The sequence below is a fragment of the Chionomys nivalis genome, chromosome 10 (assembly GCF_950005125.1).
Source record: "Chionomys nivalis chromosome 10, mChiNiv1.1, whole genome shotgun sequence".
Taxonomy (NCBI): Eukaryota; Metazoa; Chordata; class Mammalia; order Rodentia; family Cricetidae; genus Chionomys; species Chionomys nivalis.
The window spans coordinates 54887398-54913966 of NC_080095.1; the positions used below are offsets into that span (position 1 = coordinate 54887398).

Here is a 26569-nt window from a genome sequence, read left to right on the forward strand (position 1 = left end):
ACTCAGAGAGACTTAGTCCCATCAGATTAGGAGAGAGGAAAACTCCAAATGGTAGAATTACACTCTAGGTGGCTGGGAACAGATTCTGGCTGGTAGAATCCTCCCTCAGGTGTGCAAAGCCCTAGCCTCTGGGCCCAGCATCACATAAACCAGACACAGTGGCCTGTCCTCCAGACGCTGGCAGGAGGGCCAGAAGTTCAGTGTCACCCTCTGCTGCATCGTGAGTTTGAGGCAAGCTGGGTATAACAGACCCTATTTCAAAAAAATCAGACAAAACAGAACAAAATAGCCAAAAAAAAAAAAAAAAAAATCCAGTCACACCCTGGGAGTACATTCGACTGCTACCGTATAGCCAGCCATTCTTTGTTCCACTCCACATGCGTTTTCCATAAATAAGTAAGAGAGTGATGTTTTCCCAGTGATAAGAGAATGATTTCATTTAAAAGGCCAAGTAAGTTATTTTAAAACACGCCTACTTACTGTTTCTGTGTAGTTAAAACATACTCCTTGAGTTTATAGCCAGCTAATTTATTTATGTCATGCCCAGAAAACATGGAATTGAATCATTACAATTTCCAGTTTGAATTATTCTTTGTACATTAAGTACATTAGAATCGTTTTAGGTTCAATACTTAATCTTTCCCAGAAATACCACCACCGCCGCCACCACCACCACCACCACCACCACCACCACCACCACCACCACCACCACCACCACCTCCACCACCTCCACTACCATTGCTGCCACTGCCAGCACCACAACCACCACCACGTACAACAATTAAAATTTCAAATGAAGGTTATTAGAATTGGACTTTCTTTGGACCCCCTGCTCCTGAATAATGACACCAAAGACTATTATTAATTATGAAAGCTTGGCCTTAGTTTAGGCTTGTTCCCCACACTAGCTCTTATAACTTAAATTAGCCCATTTATGTTAATCTATGTTCTGCCACATGCCTCATTACCTCTCCTTCATAGTGTACATCTGACTTCCTCCACATCTGACTGGTGAATCTCTCACCTCTCCGATTCTTCCTCTGAGTTCCTCTCTCTCCATGGAAATTCCGCCTGTCCTCTCCTGCCTTGCTACTGGGCATTTAGCTTTTTCTTAAACCAATCAGAAGGACCTTAGGCAGATGAGGTAAAACAGAGACATCTTCATACTGTACAAAAAGATTCAGGCCGTGGCTTACTGGACACTTACTATGTGAGACGCACATTGCTATGTACTTTAAGTCTCCACAGTAATTCCGCGACATAGCTCTCTGGTTCCTGTTTGACTGTTGTGAAAATACAGGCTCGTAACAGTCAATTAACAGAGGAACACGTGATTTAGGGATGCAGAGTTGGATGCAAACCAGTTTGACTTTCTGTCCCAGCTCAGACTCTATCAGCCGTACACTGCAGCTTGTACGCACCACACACCTTCATCTATGAGGGACCATGCTCATGTCTTCCTAGCGATTTATACAGAGAGACCGTACAGAATACCACAACTCTGAATAGAGCCCCTGATCTTCAAGAGAAGGCAGCATGTCTTATAGTTCAGAGCACGGACTTTGACTCCAGCATATCCAACAGTACTTAGCCTCTCTCAGCCTCAGTTTTTCCTTTCTGTGAGGTAAATCACAAAAGCCATTTATCTACTTAATCTCCTATGAGGATCCAACAAGCTGTTAGTCAGAAAACATACTTAGAACAGTGTCTTGAACACAGTAGGCATCTTATTGTTTTAAGACTGGGAGCAGCGATCAAGGGAAAGACGTGCGGTGGATGTGAAGCACCATCCCTGAGGCAGGCTCACAGAAGACCAACTCTCCTGCTTGGAGGTCCGGCAGCATGCCCAGTTGTGCTGGGCACCGAAGCAATGCCAGAGGCTCGTGTTGCCCATTGTGTGAGAAACGGAACTCTTGAGCATAGCTGGAGAAGACCCAGGAGAAGGCACTGTGGCTCAGGCGGCAGTCACTGCCAGAATCCTTTCGAACCAGCTGGGCTGAGGCTACACCCACTTTATAAGCGCAACTGTGCTGAACATTCACTATCCAGACATGGAGTCCAGCCTGGAAGGTGGTGGCAGCCAAGGCATTAAGCCAGGGGTCAAAGCACTCTGGGTCATCTGAGCAGGCCTTCTACTTCTTAGCACTGACGGTCAGGATCCTTCGATCTTCAGACAAACGCAATAAGGGGCTGACAGTCCTTTCATTGATATGCACCTCCTCCATGCCTGAGAGAGACCTGAGAACTGATGTTGCCCAGAGTTGAGTCAAGCACTCTTCTCGTTAAAGCTTAATTTGTCCTTCTCCTGGGGATCCAAAATGCCCTCTGCTTCCTCAGCCTTTTCAACAATCTCATGCTCCTTCTGAGTCAGCTGGAGGTCATCCAGATAAGTGAGCATGCCCACCAGGCTGGTACGGAGGGTGTCCAGCTTTTTCAGTGCCTCAGTCCAATGTGCTCGCTGAGTCAGGATACTCTGGTGAGCCTGCTCCTCTTCACCAACCTCTGCCTATTCTCAGACATACAGCCAGTCCATGTCGCCATTAAGCAAGCTGCAAGAGTCTGCTTACAAACCCCATCCAAGCTGCAACAGTCTGCTCACAAACCCCATCCAAATGCTCCGTCTCCTGAAAGAGCCAGAGGTCACGCTGGCAGCAAGGCCCAGAAAGCCAGCATTTGAAAATGGTCATAGCTGAATCAGGAAAACCTCTTTTAAAGGAACTGCAGCACGTGGCCAGCAAACAGCAAGAAGCTGTGTTAAACTTTGTATTTTTGTGTCTAGAATTATTTTTCAAGCCCTCTCAGGCTTGAAAAATATGGATTTAGTCCACCATGTTGGTGCACCAATCTGTTGTGGGGAAGCCACTTGTTTGTTCCCAGCCACTTGTGGGAGCTCTTTCAGCTCCTTCAGTCAATAGCCTTTAAGATACCAGTCCACTTGGGTGTGGTCTTACATGCTATAAATGCAGCTGCAAAGCATGTGCTCGCTCTCTTGCTTCCCATTCTCACTTCCTGCTGTTAGACTCTGTTCCTGTTCCCTGTTCATGCAGAGGACTGTATTCTAGGAGAGTGATCTGTAAGTCTCCCCTAAACAAATAACTATTATTCATAATTATGAACTAGGGTGGGGGTTATTTTGTGACTTCCAACATCAGATACAGCAATAAATCATTAGGAGCTATTTCAATACTATATTCATTTATCAGAATAATAGTATTGAGTTTTGAGTTTTTCTCTGGGGGTGGTGAATGACCCATCTAACCCACAGATTCTTGGCCATTTTAACAATGCTAGATCAGTTCCATTTCACTGAGTGGGCCATGGCCTCAACCAGAAAGTGGTTGGTTACTCCCATAACATTTGTGTCACTATTACCATGCTTGCACCAATAGGCATGTGTTGTCAGACTAGTCACTGCTGTAGCTTGTAAAGTTCACAGCTGGGTAAGATAGAGAATTGATTTTTTGCCCTCTGGCATGATGCACAGCAGTAAAGAATTAGAACAGGTGAATATGCTCTGATGTTAAAAAAAAATGAAACTCAGCAACAAAGAATTCTCCGGAGAATATGGGCAGAAACCAGGCAGCTTTTGGGCAGCTGAAATCAATGAAGTTTTTGATAAGAGGGGATAAAACCTCTGACTTTGCATTCCATTTTCTGGGTGAGCTGCAGAAGGCTCTGTCTATTTTTAGTTGGTTGGTAACCTTTCTCTTACCCCTTTTCTTAAGCTGATATTTCAGAAGGATGTCACTGAATTGCCTAATTAAAACAGATCAGTGCTTAATTTAGTCATCTAAGGAGGATGCTTCAGGGCTGGGAATGAACTCCCTGACAGTGGGGCTCTTCTCCTCCAACTTAGTGCAGTGTCTGGTGTTCTGTGAATATATTCTTGGTAAATATATGGAACTGAAAAGGCCACCAGGCAATCTTTCATGGTTGCTTTGAGCATTTCCCTCGATAAAATGGGGGTAGATTCTTATGTCTCCAAGTTATTTCTCATTTTAAAAAGTCATGCATATTAGATAAAACTCACAGCTAAGCATAAGCAGCAATGCAGTTTACAGGAATTTTATTATGAAGAAATATACTGGCTCATGTTTTCATCTTGTGTATGGTAAAAGTGAATTTCCATTCAGGTCATATTTGGACCTTTTCTTAATTTATTTGATAGCCACCCAGATTTCTGGTATTTTATTGCATCGGTATAAGCTAAAACAGGACAGCTATCGTAAAGATGCACCAGAAAATTGACAACATGAATGGTGACAGCAGCAAGGAGTTCTCTGTTCGTGTGCATATGCCTGCATGCATGCATGTGGCTGTGTGTTTTAAGACAGGATTTACTCTGTAGCACGATTAATAAAAACCTGGAGACAGATATTGGGGTTCAACCCGAAGGCCAGAAAAGCAGAACAGCCAGCCACTGGCTCTTACCTCTACTTCAGTCTGAAATGGTGATCCTGCCTCCAGGAATCTCAAAATGAGACTGTCTGAGAGCTGTCTCTTCCTGTCTTATATTCCTTTCTAGGGCTGGGATTAAAGGCATGCACCACTACCACCTGGTTACCATGGCAGACTAGTGTAGCTATTGGGATTAAAGGTGTGTGCATCACTGCCTGGTGTGTAAGGCTGACCAATGGGGCTGTTTTACTCTCTGATCTTAGGCAAACTATTTATTAAAATATAAATGAAGTATCACTATGTTACTCTGCAGCTCATGCCTGATCTCTGAATCACAGTCCTCCTTCTTTATCCTCTGAAATGCTGGGGTCACACATGGGGACCACTATGCCTTGCCTGTTTTATTTGCACATTGATAGAAACATATCTATTAAATTTACTTTTTTTAGGCCAAGATTAACAGTCAAGATAATCAGTGTAATTTATAATTTCTTTTATACTATTCACTGAATAATTGTCATTTTCTGCACTAAATTTTAATCTTTCATTTCTAAATTTAATGTCTGTGCTTTTTGAATATAGATCCCCCCTTCTCTATGTGTATGTGTTGCTAGGGATTGAACCCAGGGTCTTATTTATTTATTTATTTATTTATTCATTTGCTTTTGAACCCAGGGTCTTATGTATGCTAGACAAGTACTCTATTCCTGAGTCACATCCTCAGCACTTTTTATTTTACATGTATTTATTTATTTTTCTTACTAAATTAAAAAAATAAAATTAAATAACTTCCCCCTTCCCTGTCTTCCTTTCAACCCTGCCCATATTTTCCCTTATTCCCTTTCAAATTGATGGCTCCTTTTTGATTGTTAACACACATACACACACAAACACATACATATATATGTATAAATAAATAAATATACTTTGCAGAGTCCATTTATTGTGACTTGTGTGTATATGACTAGAGTCCATTTATTATGACTTGTGTGTATATGATTTCAGGACTGGCCACTTTTTTACTGGATCACCAATTAAGGGGCTCATCACTGGGAAAGACTAATTCTCCCTCTTTCAACAGTCATTAGTAGCCTGGAGTTCTTTGTTAAGGCTGGGACCCCGTGAGATTTCTCTCTTCTGAATTAGTATGTATTTTTTTTAATGGGACATCTTGTAACACATTCACGAACTGTACAGATATAACAGATAAAAAATAAGCAAAGTGCAGAGGCAGAATAATTTGGCCAACAAACTAGACTTTGTGAGTGGATACACACAGCTATACAATATTGTGCAAAACTGTATTTATGAAAGGTGGTGTCTGCATATCAGGGGGGTTGTGGGAAATGGATGGGTTTGGGAGGCAGAGTGGTACTTATAGATTACAGAGTCCAATGGGGGTGGTGGTGGAGCAGCCTGCCCACAGGAGCCTTGTCTGCTGACTGGCTAGTGTGACTGCAATTGGTGAGCGAGGGACATGGGGTGAGCCTGGACCTAGGGCCTAGAGACTGGGTTGTCCAGCTGGAAGTTCAGTCACTCTAAAATGTCTTCTTTTTGCTCTACCTTCTGATACTTGTAAATTTTTTTATTAGAATGTTTTATATACCATATATTTTGATTATATTCTTTTCTACCTCCCAGCTCCTCAGTTCTTCCCCATCTCCTTCCCCAGACAATGAAATTCATGTTCCTTCTCTCTCATCTCCAAATAACATCAAACAAAAACCCAAAGATCAAAACAAACAACGGGGCTGCGTCCCCAGCACTTGGCCGCCCACATGGCTTGCTTATACCCCGAAATAATTACACGGAAACTGTATTCGTTTAAACACTGCCTGGCCCATTAGTTCCGGCCTCTTATTGGCTAGCTCTTACATATTGATCTAACCCATTTCTAATATTCTGTGTAGTACCATGAGCTGGCTTACCAGGAAAGATCTTAACCTGCGTCTGTCTGGAGTGGGCGAATCATGGCGACTCCCTGACTCGGCTTCTTTCTCCCAGCATTCTGTCTGTTTACTCCACCCACCTAAGGGCTGGCCTATAAATGGGCCAAGGCAGTTTCTTTATTAAATGAAAGTAATTCCTCCATCACCCAGACAATGAAATTCATGTTCCTTCTCTCTCATCTCCAAATAACATCAAACAAAAACCCAAAGATCAAAACAAACAAAACCAAGTAAGACAAAGAAATACCAAAATATAGCAAGAAGCCCCTGCCCCAACATATAATGTTTTGTGTCAACCAATTTCTTCTAGGGTCTGCTCTGGAGTGTGGTTGATATACCCAGGGAGACTCTATCAGAGAAAACAGATTTTCCCTTTCCAGCAGATATCAATTGCAAATAGCTTCTTGATTAGGGATGGTACTTTGTGTCTACTTTTTCTTCTCTATGCTAAGATTTGGTCTGGCTTGAACTTGTACAGGTCTGATGTATACAGCCACAGTGCCTGTAGCTTGTGTCTGGAAGATGCTGTTTCCTTGGAGTCATCCTCCATCTCTGGCTCTTACAAGCTTTCTGCCTCCTCTTCTGCATTGAATCCTGAGTCTTGAGGGGTGGACCTTTGTAAAGACATCCTATTTAGGGCCAGTGCTCCGAAGTCTCTCACTCTCTGCACATTGCCCTGTTGTGTTATGCTAATTACCATTTGCTTCAAGAAGATGCTTCTCTGATGAGGTTGAGTATGATGCACTAATATAAAGCATAACTATTGATTTTTATCATTGTTTAGGTCTCGATAGGCTGCCATATTGTTAGACTTCATCCACCTGTTTTTTTGAGACAGTTTTTTTTTTCAGTGACTTAGAACTTATCAAGTAGGCTAGCTAGGTTGGCAGACTAGTGAGTTCCAGTGTGCCACCAGTTCTGACATTTATTCCCTGGATTCTTAGGTTTTCACACGTTTGAAGCAGGTACTTTACTAACCAAGGTATTTCCCTAGCCTTGATTTTGTTCACATATTTAATTATTAAAAGGAATGATAGCCTGGTGAGTTTCAGGAGTGGAACTCTGGTCGTCAGGCACGACAGTAAGTGTCGTTACCCACTGAACCCTCTTGCTCGCCCTGCTCTTTACGTTTTGTTATGGGGTTTTTATATTGGCATGTCATTAAACTCCCTAAATCTTGCTTTGATTGCATCTAGTGATGAGCTCATTAAAGCTGTCCTAAATTTATGTTAAAAAAATAAAGATAGCTACATAAATCACTGTACGGCCCCATCTAGTCTTCAAGTACTTGGGCTGATGAAGCTGTGCGCTTTAATGCTGTAACTTTGAGCCTTTCCCGGCCCTTCTCCATGAGCCTCTGTGCACTACAGATGAGCAGTAAAGAGATGGGGAAGGACACTGACACCAAACATCAGAAAGCGGGGAAGTGTTCCTGGTTCCTTTCCACTGGACTTGTCCTTACAGCTCAGTTGCCAGTCTTTTCTTACTGCTGCTGACTTTCGCAAAGGAGAATTTGCGATACACGTTTGTTCTTATTTTGCTCAATAGCACTTTTGTCTGCTAAATTATACAGATTTTCCCCAACATTCTGCTTTAGTTATGCACATGTAGCCACCCTGTCACATCTAGAACCTCTTCTTATTTGTAGTAACTGTGTTGTCCCTAGTGGGACTGGAAGACATTAAAAATAAAAGTTATCGTAAAGCTTTTGTACTGAGTAGAAGACCGCAGAAAGCCGTCTTAGTTTATCTTATGCTTCTTTGTTTCTGGTTTTAATCTGGCCCTCTCTCTCTCTCTCTCTCTCTCTCTCTCTCTCTCTCTCTCTCTCTCTCTCTCTGTAGGAAAGTGAGTGTAATTAGCTCTATCAAGTCATTTTCTAGGCACAATGCTTAGAAATGTAAACAACTGACTTTATCCCAGACACTGAGGAAACCCAGAGAATCATGGCATACTTTAAAAATCTGTACTTCACCAAATTAGAAAAAAACCTAAAAGAAATGGATGATTTGCTTGATATATACCACTTACCAAAGTTAAACCAAGATCAGATAAGTAATTTAAACAGACCTATAATCATTATTGAAATAGAAACCATCAGTCATTAAAAGTCTACCCCCCTGCCGCATCCCAGGGCCAGATGGTTTTAGCACGGAATTCTACCAGACTTTCAAAGAAGAGTTAATACCCACAATCCTCAAATTATTCCACAAAATAGAAACAGAAGGAATATTGCCCAATTAATTTTTTTTAGGTCACAGTTATCCTGATACCCAAACCACACAAAGATCCAGCAAAGAAAGAGAATTGCAGGCCAATTTCCCTTATAACAGATGCATACATTCTCTGCAAAATACTTGCAAACAAAATTAAGAACATATCAAAAAGATCATCCACCATGATCAAGAAGGTTTTATTCCAGCTATTCAGGGCTGATTCAACATATGTAAATTGGTAAATGTAATCCACTGCATAGACAAACTTAAAGACAAAATCCACGAATTATCATTAGATGCAGAAACAATCTTTGAGAAAATCCAATACCCTTTGTGATAAAAGTCCTGGAGAAATTAGGGAAACAAGGGATATACCTCAATATAATAAAGGCAGTTTACAGTAAGCCCATAGCCAACATGAACTTAAAAGGAGAGGAACTCAAAACAATTTTGCTAAAATCAGGAACGAAACAAGGTTGGAAAGGAAGAAGTCAAGCGTATCTTCATTTGCAGATGATATGATAGCATATATTAGAGGCCCTAAAAATTCTGCCAGGAAATCCCGACAGCTGACAAACACTTTCAGCAAAGTAGCTGGATACAAAATTAACTCACAAAACTCAGTAGCTTTCCTATACACCAATGACAGATGGGGTGAAAGACAATAGCTTCCACAGTGTCCTCAGAATAATATTGTGGGGGTGTCTCTAACCAAGAGAATGAAAGACCTGTATGATAAAAACCTTAAGACTTTGGAGAAAGAAACTGAAGAAAATATCAGAAAAGGGAAATCTCTTCCATGCTCATGAATCAGCAGGATTAATATAGTAAAAATGGCCACCCTACCAAAAGCAATCTACAGATCCAATGTAATCCCCATCTAAATTCCAACACAATTTTTCACGGGCCTTGAAAGGACAGTTTTCAGCTTCATGTGTAAATGTAAACCCCAGGATAATTAATTAAAACAATCCTGGATAAAAAAGAACTGCTGGAGCCATCACCATCACTGATTTCAAATTATACTACAGAGCTATAGTAATACAAACACCATGGTACTGGCACAAAAACAGACATGTTGTTCCGTGGAATTGAAAAGACCCAGACAGAAATCTGTACCCTACAGATACATAATTTTTGATAAAGAAGCAGAAACTATATACTGGATGAAAGATAGTATCTTCAACAATTGGTTTTGATCAAACTGGAGGGGGGCATGTAGAAGAATGCAAATAGACATATATTTATCACTCTACACAAAATTCAACTTCAAATGGATCGAAGAATTCAACATCAAACCGGATACACTAAGCCTGGCAGAAAAGAAAATGGGAGAATGAAACTGAATTCGTCCTGAATGAGGTAACCCAGACCCAGAAAGACAAATGTGGTATGTGCTGGCTTAGATGAATATATTAGCTGTTATGTCAATGATAACTAAGCTACAAGCCATAGAATCACAGAGATTAGGTATAGAGTAGAGGGTGGGAGGGAGTGGGTTCACAGAATCCCCTAGGAAAGGGAAATAGAATAGTTATGAATGGATGGGTGGGGGCTGGAATGGGATGATCAAGTGGAAATGGGGAGGGAAGAGGAGAATGAAAGAGACAATATGGGGAGATGCAGCTAAAACTTCGGTCCATTTGAGGGATAGTGTGGAAACCTAATACGGTAGAAAATTTTTTTTTCTTTTGGTTTTCCGGACAGAGTTTCTCTGTGTAACAGCCCTAGATGTCCTGGAACTAGCTCTTGTAGACCAGACTGGCCTCAAACTCACAGAGATCTGCCTACCTCTGCCACCTGAGTGCTGGGATTAAAGGTGTGTGCCACCACCTCCCAATCAAAACTTCTTAAAATATATACATATATAAGCTAATGTACATGAAATCATCAAATTATACGGGGACAGAGCCCCAGTGGGCCCTCTCTTGTCACCAGCTGAAGCTTCCAGTACCAGGACTGGGTTACATCTAGTTGTGTTGTTGGCCAAAAGGGTCCCCTGGGAACCTATAAACAATCCAGGTCAGCAAAGCAAACAAACAACAAACCCACAGATGAGTAAAGGGCAGGCCATGAAATGGTTCAGCTGAGTCTGTATACAAAATCAACAGGACGTTGGGAATTCCGAAGTAGGGATGAAGTCAGGCTGTAGCATGTGTCTAGAGACCTACTTGCTGCTGTCTAAAAGCTGACCAAGTCCCAGGTTGGGGAAAATACAGAGAACTTTTCAAAGATTGGCTCCATCCTAATGTAAACAGCTTGTTGAACTGCTCCACTAAGTAACCATTCCCTGACAGACAGGGCATCGGGCTGGGATACTTTTGGGTAAGGATGAAATTGGGCTGGTATTCAGCAGGGAGCTTCAATACAGCAGAGGTCCAACGGACACAGGGAGTAAATTGCAAGAGGGTCGGTGGAGACACCCGGGAGAAATGGAACGCCTTCCAATGACCTGCAGAGATTCGATTGCCTGGGTGGGATGGAAAATCAAACCAATTTCTCTCTGTCTCAATGGATGATCTCATTGCAACAAGTGGAGGACTTGGGAACACCCAGTTGAAATTTGGATTGGGCTAAAGTTACAAGTTTTGATGTGTAAAAGTAAACACTTGTTCGGTAAGTATGGATTGAGTACCTACTTTCTGCCAGGCCTTGTTCAAGGCACTTCAGATTCAACACTGAGCAAAACCGACTTGCTTGGCTAGAGCAGGCAATCCAGGAGAGAAGCTGACAGGCCGACAGTGGAACGTGCGAAGAGCAATCAGTGGTTGGATGGGAGAGTCTGGCGTGCTCAGGAAGGAGAGGGCAAAGAGCCTCTTAAGTATTTCAGAGGAGTTGCACAAGAGGCGAAGCTCGAATTGAATGGAAAGCCAGAACTCTGTATGGAGGTGTGTTTACACAGGCAGGAAAAAGGGAAAGTCAGGAGTGGGTCCTGCAGCCTTGGGAATGGAGGAGTGTTCTTGTCGGGAACCTCATGATGACCAGGAGTGATAAGGGGGTTGGATGGGGCTTGGAAAGGTCATGGAACCCTGGGAAGCATATTAAAGAGTCTGGAACCAGAAGACTGTGGCATGACTTGCTCAGCCTGTTTTCTTATAGCACCCGACCAGGATAGGCCCCACCTACATCAACCATCAATCAAGAAAATGTATCACAGGCTTGCGCACAGGCCAATCTGGTTGGGGGCATTTTCTCCATTGGGGTTCCTTCTTCCAAAATGACTCTAGCTGACGTCAACTTTAATGAAAACTAGGCAGCACACTTACTTCCAACATAAAATTCAGTAATTTTTAATAACTATAAATGTTATAACCATCAGCAAAATCTGTCCTAACGCTTTTCACTTATGCACCTTTAGGGACCTTCAAACCCATTTATACCCTCCACCTCCAGCCGCAGGCAATATTTTATATGAACTCTGTGGTCTCTTAACTGTGACTTCTTTTACTTAGCATGTGTTTGAGTTCATCCCTCATAGAAAATAATAGTGTTTATATATATATATATATATATATATATATATATATACCAAACAGAAGTTATATGCATATACACCTATATGTATATCCATAGAAAGTAAGAAAAGTTCCATGATTTTACTGCTAATGGCACTGACCCATTAACTTTTAAAATTAGAAACAAAAACACAACAATGTGATAAGCACAGCTGATAAAGATATTCATTTCTCAAACATGAACCAAAGCCGAGGACTCAGTTTTGGACTGCGCTGTCCTGTTGTACTGTCCCGCAAGGTGTTTCCCCATGGAAATGCCAATCTTGTGAGATCGTATTATAGATTATTCCATTAAGGTGGAAGAGGGACTTGTAAAAAGAATAAGCACTCTGCTTCAGGATTCTACTTCTCTAAAAGCAGGTGAACTACACACACACACACACACACACACACATTTTTTGAATAAGTCAAGCAAAATGAACACAATTATGATTTTCTATCATTTAAAATTCCCATACCAGCAATGAGTCAAAACACTGCCCTGCATTTCAGCTCAACACAGACAAGACTATTTAGAAAATATTCCAACTTTACATAATCACTTCCGTATTGATTATATAGACACACACATCAAAGAACTCAGACATCCCAAGGTGTAAAGGGGAAAAGGAGTATGTATGAATGAGATGATCCTGGACTAACCTGACTCTTTAGCTAATCTCTCTCTCTCTCTCTCTCTCTCTCTCTCTCTCTCTCTCTCTCTCCTGTGTGCGTGTGTAAAACACCACAACCACCAGCATTGGCACCGCCCAAAAACCAGTTGCTTCCTCATCTAGGTAGCAGTAAGTTATATACAAAGCGCTAGAAGAACAGAAAGTAAGGGCCTAACATGTTTTTCAATGACATTGATAATATGTCTGAGCCAAGAGAAAGAATCCTGTGATGTCGAACGAAGGCTCTTGCCAAGAGTTTTAAGGTACAGCTTTTACTAGCTAATAAAAACCCATGTAGCTACACTATTCAGGTCACCTTGCAACACTCTACAGCTCAAACATACTGCAGAATTTAGTTTTTCAACCAGTCTTGCTAATAGATTTAATTGGAGTGGCTATTGGCAGTTTCTTCTTATTTTAGAAACTATTTCAGGCAGTTTTGGACTGGACAGGGAAGAAAGATGCATGTTCTTTATTCTTTTCCAGATGGGTTCCATCCTTTCCCTAAGCTAGAGGAAATCTTCTGTCTTGGTGGGGCTCCTGGTCAACTCAGGACCATTTCTAGGCATAGAATCAGCTTTGTCTAATATTTTCTATGGTCTCCAATTTAGTGTTTATCAGGAGATAGTGGCTTTATGCTCTCCAATCCTGGTTTGTAAGTGGGAAATGCCATAGAGTCTTACTAATGATCTTGCTCCATTACTTCATCTTGTAAGTAAGACCCTTAAGATCCAGAGAATTAAAATGGCCTACTCATATGACCTATTCAAGTAATGATGTGAAGAGTATGACCTAGTCGTCTCTACCTTATGGAGGGGCCTATTCATTGTGTTTAAATGTCTTCAGGTCCATCTTTTGATGAAGAGTGGCTGCATTACTTGACAGCTGGTAGGATTTATCATTCACTGTGAGCGATGAATCATCTTTACATTAATTCAGAAATAGTTGACTTTGTTCATTAGGATTTATGCATCTGGATGGCACCTAACTACTGATGCCATCTTGACCATCATTTGGATTATAATTTTTATAGTTATAATTTTTATATCAATTCAGTCTTAAGAGAGGAGTCTTATGAGGAAAACGGGAGCCTCAAGCATCTGTGGCGTGGATGAAGGCTGGTGCCCACCCATCTCTCCTAGTAGCTGTAATTCCAGTAGGGCAAGACTAGGTAGTGAGTGAGACTTGAATATTTTCAGTTACCTGCCTATATGAATGGCCCAGTTGCATTCATCCATTGAGAGTGATATTCTGTTGAATTCTCTTCAGATCTTAGCACCGCCTGTCAATCAAAACTCAAGATTCCTGGGACATGCAGCATTAAATGGAGATGCTTTATTGTTTCAGTGTATCAGCCTTTTACTTCCCTTGCTAACCTCTTAGAGTTGGAGGGTAAGTGAGCCACATGTTTGCAAGGCTTGATTGAGTTTATTGTTTCTGTATTTGTTCTGATTGACATTTTGATTGGGCTCATTCAATAGGCATGCCTGCAGGTCTTTCAGACATTCCCTGGATCATCCCATTCCATCCTCCTTCTTCCTCGCATCCTTCTGAGGGTCCTTCATATCTGGTGATGATACTGAGGTTTTTCTTTCAGCTCCACTGCCTCCTCTTTTTAAATAATTTTTACTGAGTTATGTATTTTTCTGCACTCCCCTCTTTCCTCCCCCTCTCCATCTACCCTCTCACATGATCCCCACTCTCCTAGTTTACTCAGGAGATTTTGTCTTTTTTCTATTTCCCATGTTGGTTAGATCCATGTATGTCTCTCTTAGGGTCCTCATTGTTGTCTAGGTTCTCTGAGATTGTTTATTGTAGGCTGGTTTTTCTTTGCTTTATGTCTAAAAGACGTGTATGAGTGAGTACATATGATATTTGTCTTACTGGGTCTGGGTTACCTCACTCAATATGATGTTTTCTAGCTCCATCCACTTGCCTGCAAATTTCAAGATGTCGTTATTTTTTTCTGCTCTGTAGTACTCCATTGTGTAAATGTACCACATTTTCTTATCCATTCTTTGGTCAAGTGGTAGTTAGGTTGTTTCCAGGTTCTGGCTATGACAAACAATGCTGCTATGAGCATAGTTGAGCACATGTCCTTGTGGCACAATTGAGCATACTTTTGGGTATATACCCAAAAGTTGTATTGCTGGGTATGAGGTAGGTTGTTTTCTATTTTTCTGAGAAATCACCATACTGACTTCCATAGGGGCTGTACCAGTTTGCACTCCCACCAGCAATGGAGGAGTGTTCCCTTTACCCCACATCCTCTCAGGCATAAGTTGTCATCAGTGTTTTTGATCTTGGCCATTCTTACAGGCGTACTATGGCATCTCAGAGTTGGTTTGATTTGCATTTCTCTGATGGCTGAGGATGTTGAGCATTTCCATAAGTGTCCTTCAGTCATTTTAGAGCCATCCATTGAGTGGCTCCTCTTTTTAGTATGAGCTATGCTTCACACGAATTCTGCTTTAATTTATACACAGGGTGACTCAAGCAGGGCATTTACCCTCATAGCAGCGCTACAAGACAGATCCCATTGTGATCTCAATTTTATTGATAAGGAAAGTGAGATTTCGATTTCAGATATGAAATAATTGTTAATAAGTGGAGGATGGAGAGATTTAGCTGACAGTCTTTCAGTTAGTATATTATTCCAGACTTATCCACCCCAATATACTGCTTCCAGACTCTTGAATCTTGCTGTGGGAGTTAAGCACACATTCCAAGGACTATTAGAATCAAAATCAAGTGAGGGCCTTGAGATTACTCCTGTGCTTAAACTCTCAGATAAAGAATCTCATATCATTTTTATGTCATATTTGAAGTTCCATCCCCCAGCCTCAAGAATCTCTGGTATTGAACTAGGGCTATTATTATTCTTTTTGTTCCTTTATTCCCATTGTCTATAGGGTATAGATGTCTCCACAGAAAGAACCCAGAAGAAGTATGAAGATAGATACCTTTAATATAGCATAGAGAGAAATCATATATGCAAGTTAAATGACTGGGAAGTCCACTTTTGGCTGTTGTAATGGAATAGTCAAGAATGGAAGTTATAGTTTGAACGTGTTCCCCCCAAAGTTCATGTACCATAAACATAATGATACGTTAATAGTATGTGAAGGTGGCCGAGCCTATGGGATAGTTAGGATTGGATGACGTCATATGGGAAGGGCATGATGAGGATGGCAGACTCATACTGGCTTGCTTGCCCTGTCTAGCCATGTTATACCTTCTGTGATGCAGCAAACAGGTCCTCACCTGATGCCAAGCAGATATTACCACCATCTTGGAGATCTCAGTCTCTAGAGCCATGAACCAAATAAATGTTTATTCTCTATACATTATCTGGTATTAGGTATTTTGGTATGGCATTAAAAATAGATGAAGACATTGGGCAACAAAGTAGAAAAGCTTATTCTCATCCATTTCTGGAACTTGACAAGCCTAAGACCAAGGTCCTGGAGCCTCCACCTATTTCTCCTCCTCTTCCTCCTTCTTCTTTTAAGAAAAGCTCTATTTATTTTATGTGTATATGTGCTCGAGCATAGTATGCGTGTCATGAGTGCACAAGACCCTCCAGAGGTCAGAAGAGGGTGTTAGATACTTCAGAACTGGAGTTACAGGTCGTTGTAAATTTACATATGGGTGCTGGTAACGGAAACTGGATCCTCGGCAGGGCAGTAATCTTCTCTGGACCCTGCTGAGTCCTTCTTCTTGTGTCCACACAGGTTGGAAGGTAGAGAGGCACAAAAGAGGGGTAAGCTCTGGATTCATGCCTTAGAAGAGCAAACGCATCCCACAGCCCTTTTAGAGAATCATCAGAGAACCCATTCATGAGGGCATGGCCTCCCCAGAGACCTTACCACCATACTGTTAATTTGAGGGTTAAGTCGCCAACACAGGTATTTTGGAGGATCACATTAAAGCAATGCAATGCTTTTCCTTAAAGCATTAAAACAATTCAAGAATAGGTTTTGTGTGATTTGAGAGCAGTGTTTTCCAGCAGACATGTAGAGAAAACTTCTATTTGTATTGTTTTTTTTTTTTGGTCTTGATTTTTAGCTAACCTAATTTGGTGTTTTAGCTAATGCTGTATGACTCATTTTTAAGTTGCAGGTCTATTTTGAAGGGATTCCATGGCCTGAAGGGTGAGGTGATATAGACTATGACGATGCTGTTTTCTTCACTGAAAATGTCAGCACTGATAGCCAGACTTTGTGTTGCTTTAGGTGTGTGAGGCTGTGGGCTAGGCGTTTCCACCTACTGTTTGGGAGGGCATTTTATTGGCATTGAGAACAGTAAGACAGAAAGTTTGGAATTTGGAATGGCCCCTGAGTGTTTGAATCGTGGAATAGTGACTTATATAGGACTTTCTTTCAGTTTGGTTATGTAGAAGGTGGACAGATTGAGTAGAAACTTGCCCTGATGTTGTGTCTTAATAAAAATTCTGCTTACTGAAAGAGTACAAGCGCTGCCAAGCTCCTGCTTTATCCTCGATAGATGGAATAAGTGTGCAGTCACATAACACTGGCTCCGAAGTCTCCAGATGCGCATATGGCTTGATTCCTCTGGTGCATGCTCTGATTATATTTAGACAAAACTTCCCAGAAGGTGCCTTTCTGTTTTGCCCCAGATTAATGAGAATGCTTGGCTATACTAGATGAAAGATGGCTAAGTAAGATTAGCTATGCATTAATTTACTTGGAATGGTAATTAGGGGGGATCTCTCACTGCAGTCACCCTGGGCTCTGTCATCTGTCAATTTGCCAAAAATGAAAAATAAAATGTGACCACTGCACAGTTCCCTGAAGGAAAAAAAATTGAATTCTCCTCAAATCGGTAACATTTTTATCTGCATCGTGAAACCCGAAGGGAGGCCGCTACATGCAATTCTGTGAGCTCAGTTGATTTTTGAAAAGAACAAATGCAACCAAGAAATTTCATATTCTAGGGTCAATTATGTAGAAGCTTCCCTAATGCTAACTCAAACAGTGGCAGCTTTTGCCTTTACTGTGTAAGCGTACATTTTGGGGATTCACAACATGTGCTAATAGTTCGATTAAGAACTTCTGGAAAGGAAGATCTGTCACACACGTGTTAAGTGAACAAGCTTCAAGCCTATATTAATCATACATTTTATGATTTCAAAGAAATAAATTGACTCAGCCTCCAGACACTTTTGTCCAATTAACAGTAACTGACTGCTGTGTGAGGCTGGACTTCGTTTTCCTGGCTTTATAATCTTTCCCATCTCACCTTGACCCCTGTCTCTTTCTATCCCAAACAGGAAGAGCCCTGTGATCAACCAGTCACACATGACTATCCGTCATATTTTCATTGTAATGCCATCTCAACCAGGTGTTCTACTATGTAGCTCAGGGTGGCTTCTAACCTGTGATCCGCTCATATTTTAGCCTCCCAAGTGCTGCGATTATAGGTGTTCAACAACACACCTGGCTCAACTAAAGTCAGACAAGTCTCCTGCGGTCGACCAAGATCTCGTGTAATCCTTTGGCATCATAATTGAGACAATATCAGCTTATTTACTACCTTCTTACTTATGTGCATAGTTTCTCCAAGCAAAGGAACAATGATTGGTTTTGCAGGGAATTGTTTCAGCAGTAGCGTAATATTTCTTTTCTTTTTTTTTTTTATTCTTTTTTAATTAAAATTTCCACCTGCTCCCCGTTTCCCATTTCCCTCCCCTCCTCCCAAATATTGACCCCTCCCCCCGCTTCCCTCCCCCTATCCCCACTCCTCTTCTCCTCCCCCCACTCCATTCCCCCTCCCTCTCGATACTGAAGAGCAGTCCAAATTCCCTGCCCTGCGGGAAGACCAAGGTCCTTCTATCTACGTCCAGAAAGGTGAGCGTCCAAACAGGCTAAGCTCCCACAAAGCCAGTTCATGTATTAGGATCGAAACCTAGTGCCATTGTCCTTGGCTTCTCATCAGTCTTCATTGACCGCCATGCTCAGAGAGTCCGGAATCAACCCATGCTTATTCAGTCCCAGACCAGCTGGCCTTGGTGGGCTCCCAATAAATCAGTTCCACTGTCACAGTGGGTGGGTGCATCCCTCGTGGTCCTGATTTTTTGCTCATGTTCTCCCTCCTTCTGCTCCTCATTTGGACCTTAAGAGCTCAGACCGTTGCTCCAAATTGAGACTCTGTCTCTACCTTGATCCATCGCCAGATGAAGGTTCTAAGGTGATATGCAAGATATTCATCAGTATAGGATAGGGTCATTTCAGGTTCCCTCTCCTTAGTTGCCCAAGGTACCAGCTGGGGACATATTCCTGGACACCTGCGAAACCCTCAAGAGTCAAGTCTCTTGCCAACCCTAAGATGGCTCCCTTAGATAGGATATATACTTCGCTGCTCCCGTATCCATCCTTCAGCAGTAGCGTATTATTTCTTTCTTTCCTTTATTTTTGTTGGTTTTTAGCGCAGGTTGGTTTTGCATCCTTGTTTCTGATGTTTTCACCTAGTGCTGTAATGACTGGTGTGTACTGTAATGTCCAACAACATTTCTTAATGATCATAATAATTCATAACTTGCGTAATCCATAAAGCAGTATATTGTCATATCGTAACACCAATCTTTTTGCATATCGATTTGGAATTTTCTACTGCTAGAAGGTCCTTCACCAGTAACTGAAGCGCACACCCAAGAAAAGCTGCAGTGACAACCCAATCTGCTCCTAATGGCCACCCTCTAACTTGCTCCAACAGCTTCACATTCAAGTAGGCTCTCAAATTAAGGTTAGTTCAGTCAGTGGGGCTGTTTCTTATTATTGCTGTAACAAACTATCACAAACTTGGTGGGCTGAGACATTGCAAATCTAAGACATCAGTGCACAGATGTACACCGGTCTAGGTAGAGAACGTTCAAGGATCAGACAGGACTGCATCTTTCCTGAGGATTCCAGGGAACAAAGCTGTTTCTAACCCCTTTCCAGCGTCCAGACGCTGCAGCATCCTGTGGTTTCTTTTCCTTCCTCAGCCTTCAAAGCCAGCAATGGCACACACAGTCTTTACTTTGCCCTTCTCTGGCACTGCTTACCTCTATACCCACAGCTGGGAAAGAGCTCCTGCTTCAAGCCTTTAAAATAGATTTAGTTATTTTATGTGTATGAATTTTTTTCTGCATGTCTGCATGGGTACCGTGTGTGTGCCTGGTGCTCCTAGAGGCCAGAAGAGAGTGTTGGATCCCTTGGAACTGGAGCTATTGGTGATTGTGAGCCACCATGTGGGTACTGGGAACTGCACCTGGATCCTCAAGGAGAGCAGACAGTGCTCTTAATCTCTGAGTCATCTCTCCAACCCCAGGAGTGCCCACTTTTAAAGACTTGAATGATTAGACTGAGAGACTTCACCAAGAAGTCAAGAAAAATCTCCTTATCCCAAGGCCCATAGCCCTAGAAACACTCCCCCCTCCATAGTTGGTAAATATACACTGGTGCTGGGGAATAGGATGCAGAGAACCTTGGACAATTATTCTGCTTTCCACAGCAGGGTGAGGAAAGGTCAGTCAACCTTTATGCACTTGTTGAAACCCTTATGCTATGAAAGCAGTTTCATTGTTTAATAAATAAATGATGATACAGTTACCTTCTTTGCTAATTTACTGAAGGGAGTGTTACTAGGTCTTTTCTATGTGGTTCTTTGGCTCCCAGAGAGCAAAACATTTTTCCATTACTACAGCAGAAACATACTGGGGGACAGAAATATTAACCAGAGATTCCACAAGTGGAAACTGAAACAAGGTCCAAAGGCATGCCAAATTCCAGTAAAACTGAATCTACAGTAATGTTCTGCATTGTACTTTATGTCTTTAAAAGAAAAGACAAAGCACAAATGTCTTTGTGAAGGCAGAAAATTATATAAACAAAGACAAGTATCTATTTTTTTCAATATACCTACATGTAGTTGATCATTTTCTAAATAAAATTTACTTTCTGGGTAGATCTTGTTCAAGATGGAAATAGAATGCTTCCTTATCCTGGGGCACAGTACGTGTTCATTATTCTTCTTGTTGCCGTAACAAAATAGCTGACACAAGCAAACTTACAGGAGGAAAGGTTTATTTTTATCTAACAGGTTGCAGAAATACAATGTATACTGGCAGGGCAGGCCTGGGCAGTGGGAACATGAGGAGCCTGGTTGCATGAGTCTACAGGCAGGGAACAGAGAAAGACGATGTTGGTGCACAGTGGGCTCCTTTTTAAATTCAATATGAGACCCTAGGCATGGGATGGTGCTGCCCAGATTCAGGCTGGGTCTGCCTATCTCAGTCCAACCTCTCTGGAAATATCTTCTCAGACACACCTATAGGCATGTCTCCTGGGTGATTTCAAAGCCACTTAATTTGACCATGAATATTGACAACCAGACATTGGATGAGAAGGTTTCTTTAGAACCTCCTAAGGTGCGTGTCTAGGAGAGCGTTCTGCATTCTGAGAAGTTAAGGCGTTTCTAGAGCAGAGACAACAGTGACAGGATTGGTATTGGGACCCTGCAAATGGGACAGGGGATGGAGCTGCAGGAGGTCTATGTGGAGCACGAGAGGCGGGAGTCATCACCTTCTTTTGGTTCAAGTGTGATTTCAGAAATGGTCCTTATACTTTCCTGGCTGTAGGAAAGGGTGGGAATGGACGGAAGGAGAGAAACAGGAGAAAACTGGAAGCCGAAGATGGGTGAGGAGAAAGAGGAGAGACTTCTGTCAGGGAAAGAGAGGGGAGCTGATGGCAAGAGTCACAGGCATTATGGGTGTGAGATGCATTGCTTGGCTCATTAAATGCTTCATATTCAGGTGTTATGATTCCACTTTATAGATGAGACCATTGAGAAAGAAATTTCAGAGCCACTTGTTTTAGTCCTTGCTCTTTACCATCCACAGAATAACGCTGATCCGATGGGGAGGCAATGTCAGGGCTAAATGCCTGCTGTCCAGCTGGCCTCCCAGGGTGTCCTGAGGGATGGCGCTATACAGAAGTTGTCTCATATGGCCACTTCTTTTGAATTACTGTCCCCAAAGAGGACTTTGGTACATGTCAGTATTTGAGTATGGACCCCCCACTGTGGTCAGGCACAAATGTAGGGTAGAGAGGAAAGCACTTCCCTACCTGGCTTATCCGGGATATCACACCATCACCTTCCTGCTTCATCTGTGTAGTTTCCTGGCCACTATGTGAGCATTAGGACCTGGAGGAGCTGATTAGGAATGAAATGCGTCTTTCATGCCGGGTCTGCGAGCTTCCCTTTCATCCCCTCAACTGTAGTGACATCAAATGGTGACCAAGAGCCTGAGGCTCACCCTTCCTCTACAGGGACATGGCTTACTTGGTGCTGGGCTGTTGCCTCCTCATGGCTGGGATCATCAGGTCCAATGCTTCAAGTGATTCCATCCCTACTTAATGCAAAGATCGCATTCTGTATGTTGAAAACGTAGAGTGGATGTGTGTATTTATTAACCCCTTTTCCAACAATAAAGACTAAAAGATAAAAACGAGCCTGTTGTATGCCTAGCTGATTAAGTCAGTCAACATTTGTCTGCGTACTCATGGATGCTCGATAGCAGGCACTGTCCTCAGTTATCTGGGCGACAGCCTGCGTGGTGCACAGTAGGCATTCGGTGACACTAAAGTCAAAAATGCTTTCCACAAATTCCAATTCCGAGACAAACAATATATACTTGAAGCCAATGGGATCAATTTATTTCCAAATGGGGCAAATGCTGGAGCAGGTAGAGCCTGGCAGTTTACAGATCCCAACAAAGATTGAACGTGGTTTAATTCTGTAGTGCAACCTAGAAAAAAGCAGAGGAATAAATTGGGAGAGAATTGCTGCTACTGTGTGGAGCAGAGGGAGGATGTGCCATTTGGCATAAAGGACAGCAGGGACACCACAGAGGAGACTGGGAGAGAAGGAGGGTCGACCGAGCTCAACTGGAGGAGGTGAGGTTATGGCTGCACACAGGGTGGGGCTGCCTCATAGATGACTTCCGGGCTGCTGAAGGAAGTCGTTTGCTCTCGGTCACTAATAGAAAGACATAGACGCATGAAGACCCCCCAGTTCACACGTGCTAAACTGAACTGAAGACAGATCTGGAAGTGGAGGATAAAACGGATCAAAAGGGCTTTTACATCTGTAGTTCATATCTGAACATATGAACTCAGGTGTTACTGAAAATCAGAAGGGTCCTTTAAAAATAATTTGTATTCGATAATACAATTGAACAAATTTCCAGTGACTTCAGCTTTAGAGGCACCCCCATCACCCTAGCAATTAATCACATCCACTGACTTCACTGTCATGCTCCCCCCGTACCTTGCCTTTGAGTGGACACAAGCTGTTAACTAGAGAGGGCGTTTCCGAGGGAGCTTTTTGAGGCAGATGAGGTTGCAGGGAAAGATTCAGCAAAATGCATGTTGAGAAACCCAGTGCCATCCTCTTGTTTTGCCACAGAGGCACAGTGGCTGTAGGAGAACAATCTGCTGTGGGTCTCGGGAGTTCCCTGAGCCCCTGAAGGGGCTCTTGTTGGAGGCCTTGCTTGTGGCTTTCACAGATGCTGTTTGCAGGACTCTTCCCTCAAGAGGTGAACAGCCCAGTACTGCACATCTCCTCTGGCGCAAAGCAGAGCGCTTTTGTTCTCCCGGGAGCTCAGTCCTGTTTACTTCCCCTGGGACCCCCTCAGTCCAGATATTACTCATGCCCCGCGAGGAAGCCACTCTAAAGACCCGCGTGGGGCCCATTAACACCTCAGCAGCAGCTCCCCGCGAACGCTTCCACAACAAGACATCATTTCAGGACTCGGGGCTGTACCCGCAGGGTGAGAGCCGTTTTAATCTAGAGTCTGCCTCCTGACGCTTCATTGTATTTAGAACCGGGTGTTTTTCTGCCATTATTTGGTGATTTTCTTGCAAAATAAGCCATTTTATAAAAAATGCCTGATTATTGCTGCCAGAAAATTTATATCCAACAATTTGCTTCAAATGACAGTCCTAAAAAGTTAGTGTTGTTTAGACAAATACAAATATTTTCAACAATTATTTTGCATTTAATCATGGCTCAATCCTGCCCTCTCCGTGTTCCCTTCCTTACCTAAGTGCAATAACAGAGTGTTATAGTGTAGTGAACGCCGAATAGAGTCTCAGCTGGACCGCATTTACCCTTTTCAGCCATCTTGTAGGAGGTCCGATCCATTTCAGCAGAAACCGCTTGACTCCCAGTAAGCACATAGGCTGTTTGGTCAGGGCAGCTGATTAAGGGACAACGCACTGCCTTGACAGTCAGGCTCAGAATGTTATGAGCTTGGAGCAAGAGATATCAGCCAAGGGAGGGCTCCCCTCAGGAGTGGTGGGAACTTAAGCCTCCTTTTCAAAGATGGAAGGTTTACTTCGCACCCCCATTTCTAAAAGATGGTATCTCGCTGTGTTGCCCAGGCTGGCTTAGAACTCCAGTTCGGGACTCATGTGGTCCTGTAGCCCCAGCCTTCTGGGTAGTAGGACTTCAGGCACGCCCCAAAGTGTTCCGATGGACATCCAGCCTTGGAGTAGAATATGCTTTGCTCGCTCAGAGATCTGCTGGAGCCTCCGAGAGTTCAAGTGCACAAGGGCCTCTCTGAAAGGGTTAATGTGAATGAGTCTGATCTGCTCATAGCTCAGTCAAGAGTAAATGTAAGCCTTCCCAGGGGTTCAGTCTAGGCTCTCACTAGTGCTGGGTCACTGCCACAAAGTATTAAGGTATAGGCAGTCTCTCATGTTAGTCAGCAGCAGCCAGAGGCTCTGTTAGATGCCCTGGAAGATTTATATCCACAGGATCTCCCCACCTCCCTGTATAAAGCAAAGATGGAGTCTATTAGAGGGGACTTTTCTTTTTTTTAAAAATTAATTAATTAATTGATAATTTACATACCAATCCCAGTTCCCCCTCCCTCCTCTCCTCCCACTCCTCCCTTTCCCCCCACAGTTCCTCAGGGAGGTTAAGGCCTCCTAGAGGGGGCTTTTCATTCCCCTGCCTGTCCCCAGAGGAAATGGTGACCTGTGATAGCAAAACTACAAAAAAGTGTGGTTGCTGCTCATTATTACGTCCGTGGTAAGTGTGGATTGCTACAGTGAGGGTGTCAGGTCATCTCTGCTCCTTAGAGAGGAGGGTCTGCCAACATTATCTACTGGGCCTCTACTGAGCCACACATCATGACTGAGACTTTCTGTGGACCAGGGGCAGGCCTTGCATGTGCTTGGCTTGGCTGGTGAGGGCTGTTTCTGACTTCTGTATCCCTACTCAATGCGTGGGTATCTTCGGGTAGACTTGTGACACCCAGGAACTTCATGGATGTGGTCAAATGGGTCTCGGATTTCCACATGCACACTCTCCTCTGTGCAGCGGGCAGAACGCTCCTCTGTCAGTTTGCCTGGCACTCTTTCCATTATGTCTCTGCCCAAGGATGCTCTTTGTACACACACTTGCATTTACGTCACCAGTTTAGCAAGCATGTGTCAACTGGCTTAGCCATTTCTGAGCAGGCCCTGGTGAGCTGGAATTTTGGCAAGTACTGAAATGAGTGATGCGCACTCTGAAGTTTGGGAACCAAGGGCATAAAGGGTGGCATTTGAATTCTTTGGCCTGAAATAGAGATCCTTCTGTTTCTTACACAGTTCTCTTTCTCTATTCACTTACCCTTCATCAGTACCTGACCATATCTCGGCATCTTCTGAGACTGTTCCCAGACCTGGCGAGATGAGTTCCTTCATACAGTTTGCTTCTTCCCCCATGGTATTTTCAGGTTGTGAGCAAGGGGCAGAATTTTGGCACACCGAACTTGGCGTCTCAGATTCCGTCATGGTAGAATCTGCTGACTCCACTGGTATGACTACATTGTAAATACTGGTAAACTATCAAAATAACTATCACTTTTTAGCAAAAGCATTGGCATTGTTCTCTTATCTGAGTACCTATTCCTCTGATTTCTGAACAAAATGAAACGATGCAGCTTGCACTTTGTAGGAAGCCCAGGGGAATGGGGGAACCCCACAATAAGGCTGCGTGCACAGAGCCAACTTTCTGTCTCCCATCTGTCCCTAGTGGTCGCTATAACTGACTGCTCTTGGGTAGCCAGGGGAAGCATTCAATGAGAACTAATTGTACGAATTAGAAACGTATGAACAAAATGTAATATTAAGTTCACAATCTTAGTGTAAGTCAGAGAACAAAAAGGGGCACTTTATCAGATCCTCTTGCTGGCAGGTGAGCTGGTGTTCACGTCCTGTGTCACACCACACCCCAAGCAGGGTGGTTGTCATTTATTGCACCTGCGAGTTTCTAGAATCAGTCTCAATTGTCATTTTTATTCCCTGTTTCATCCAGAATAGGGATCCAAGGATGTACCTCAAGGAGTTCCTTGTGCCTTTGACATTATTTACCAAGTTTGAAATCAGTTTTGGTAAGTTTCCATAAGGAGAGATGCCCATTGTTTTTATTTATCTTAAAAGACCAGATGAGCCCAGAAATTTAGAATCTTGTTCTAAAATTTCCCAATGGTGGAGGCCTGTTTTTTTTTTTTATTTTTTATTCTTATTTATTGTTGTGTGCATGCATGATGTGTGTTGGTGCATGTGGCAGTCGGAGGACAACTTTGTGGATTTGGTTCTGGTTCTCCCCTTCTGTCTTTGTGTGGCAGGGGTTGAACTCAGGTCATCCGGCTGGTGAGGCAAACGTTTTCACTCACTGACCTGTCTCACCAGCCTGCGTCCCGTTCTTTAGCAGCTGAAAGGCAGGAGCTTCAGAGACAGCCTTCAAGGCTCAAATTACGATTATTACTTGCTCATTTATTCACT

The 26569-nt window shown here is 42.8% G+C and overlaps 1 pseudogene; it reads right to left on the reverse strand.

Annotated features, from left to right (window-relative positions):
- Window positions 1-1754: 1754 nt before the first annotated feature.
- Window positions 1755-25576, reverse strand: LOC130882276 (B box and SPRY domain-containing protein-like; annotated as a pseudogene).
- Between the last annotated feature and the right edge of the window lie 993 nt (window positions 25577-26569).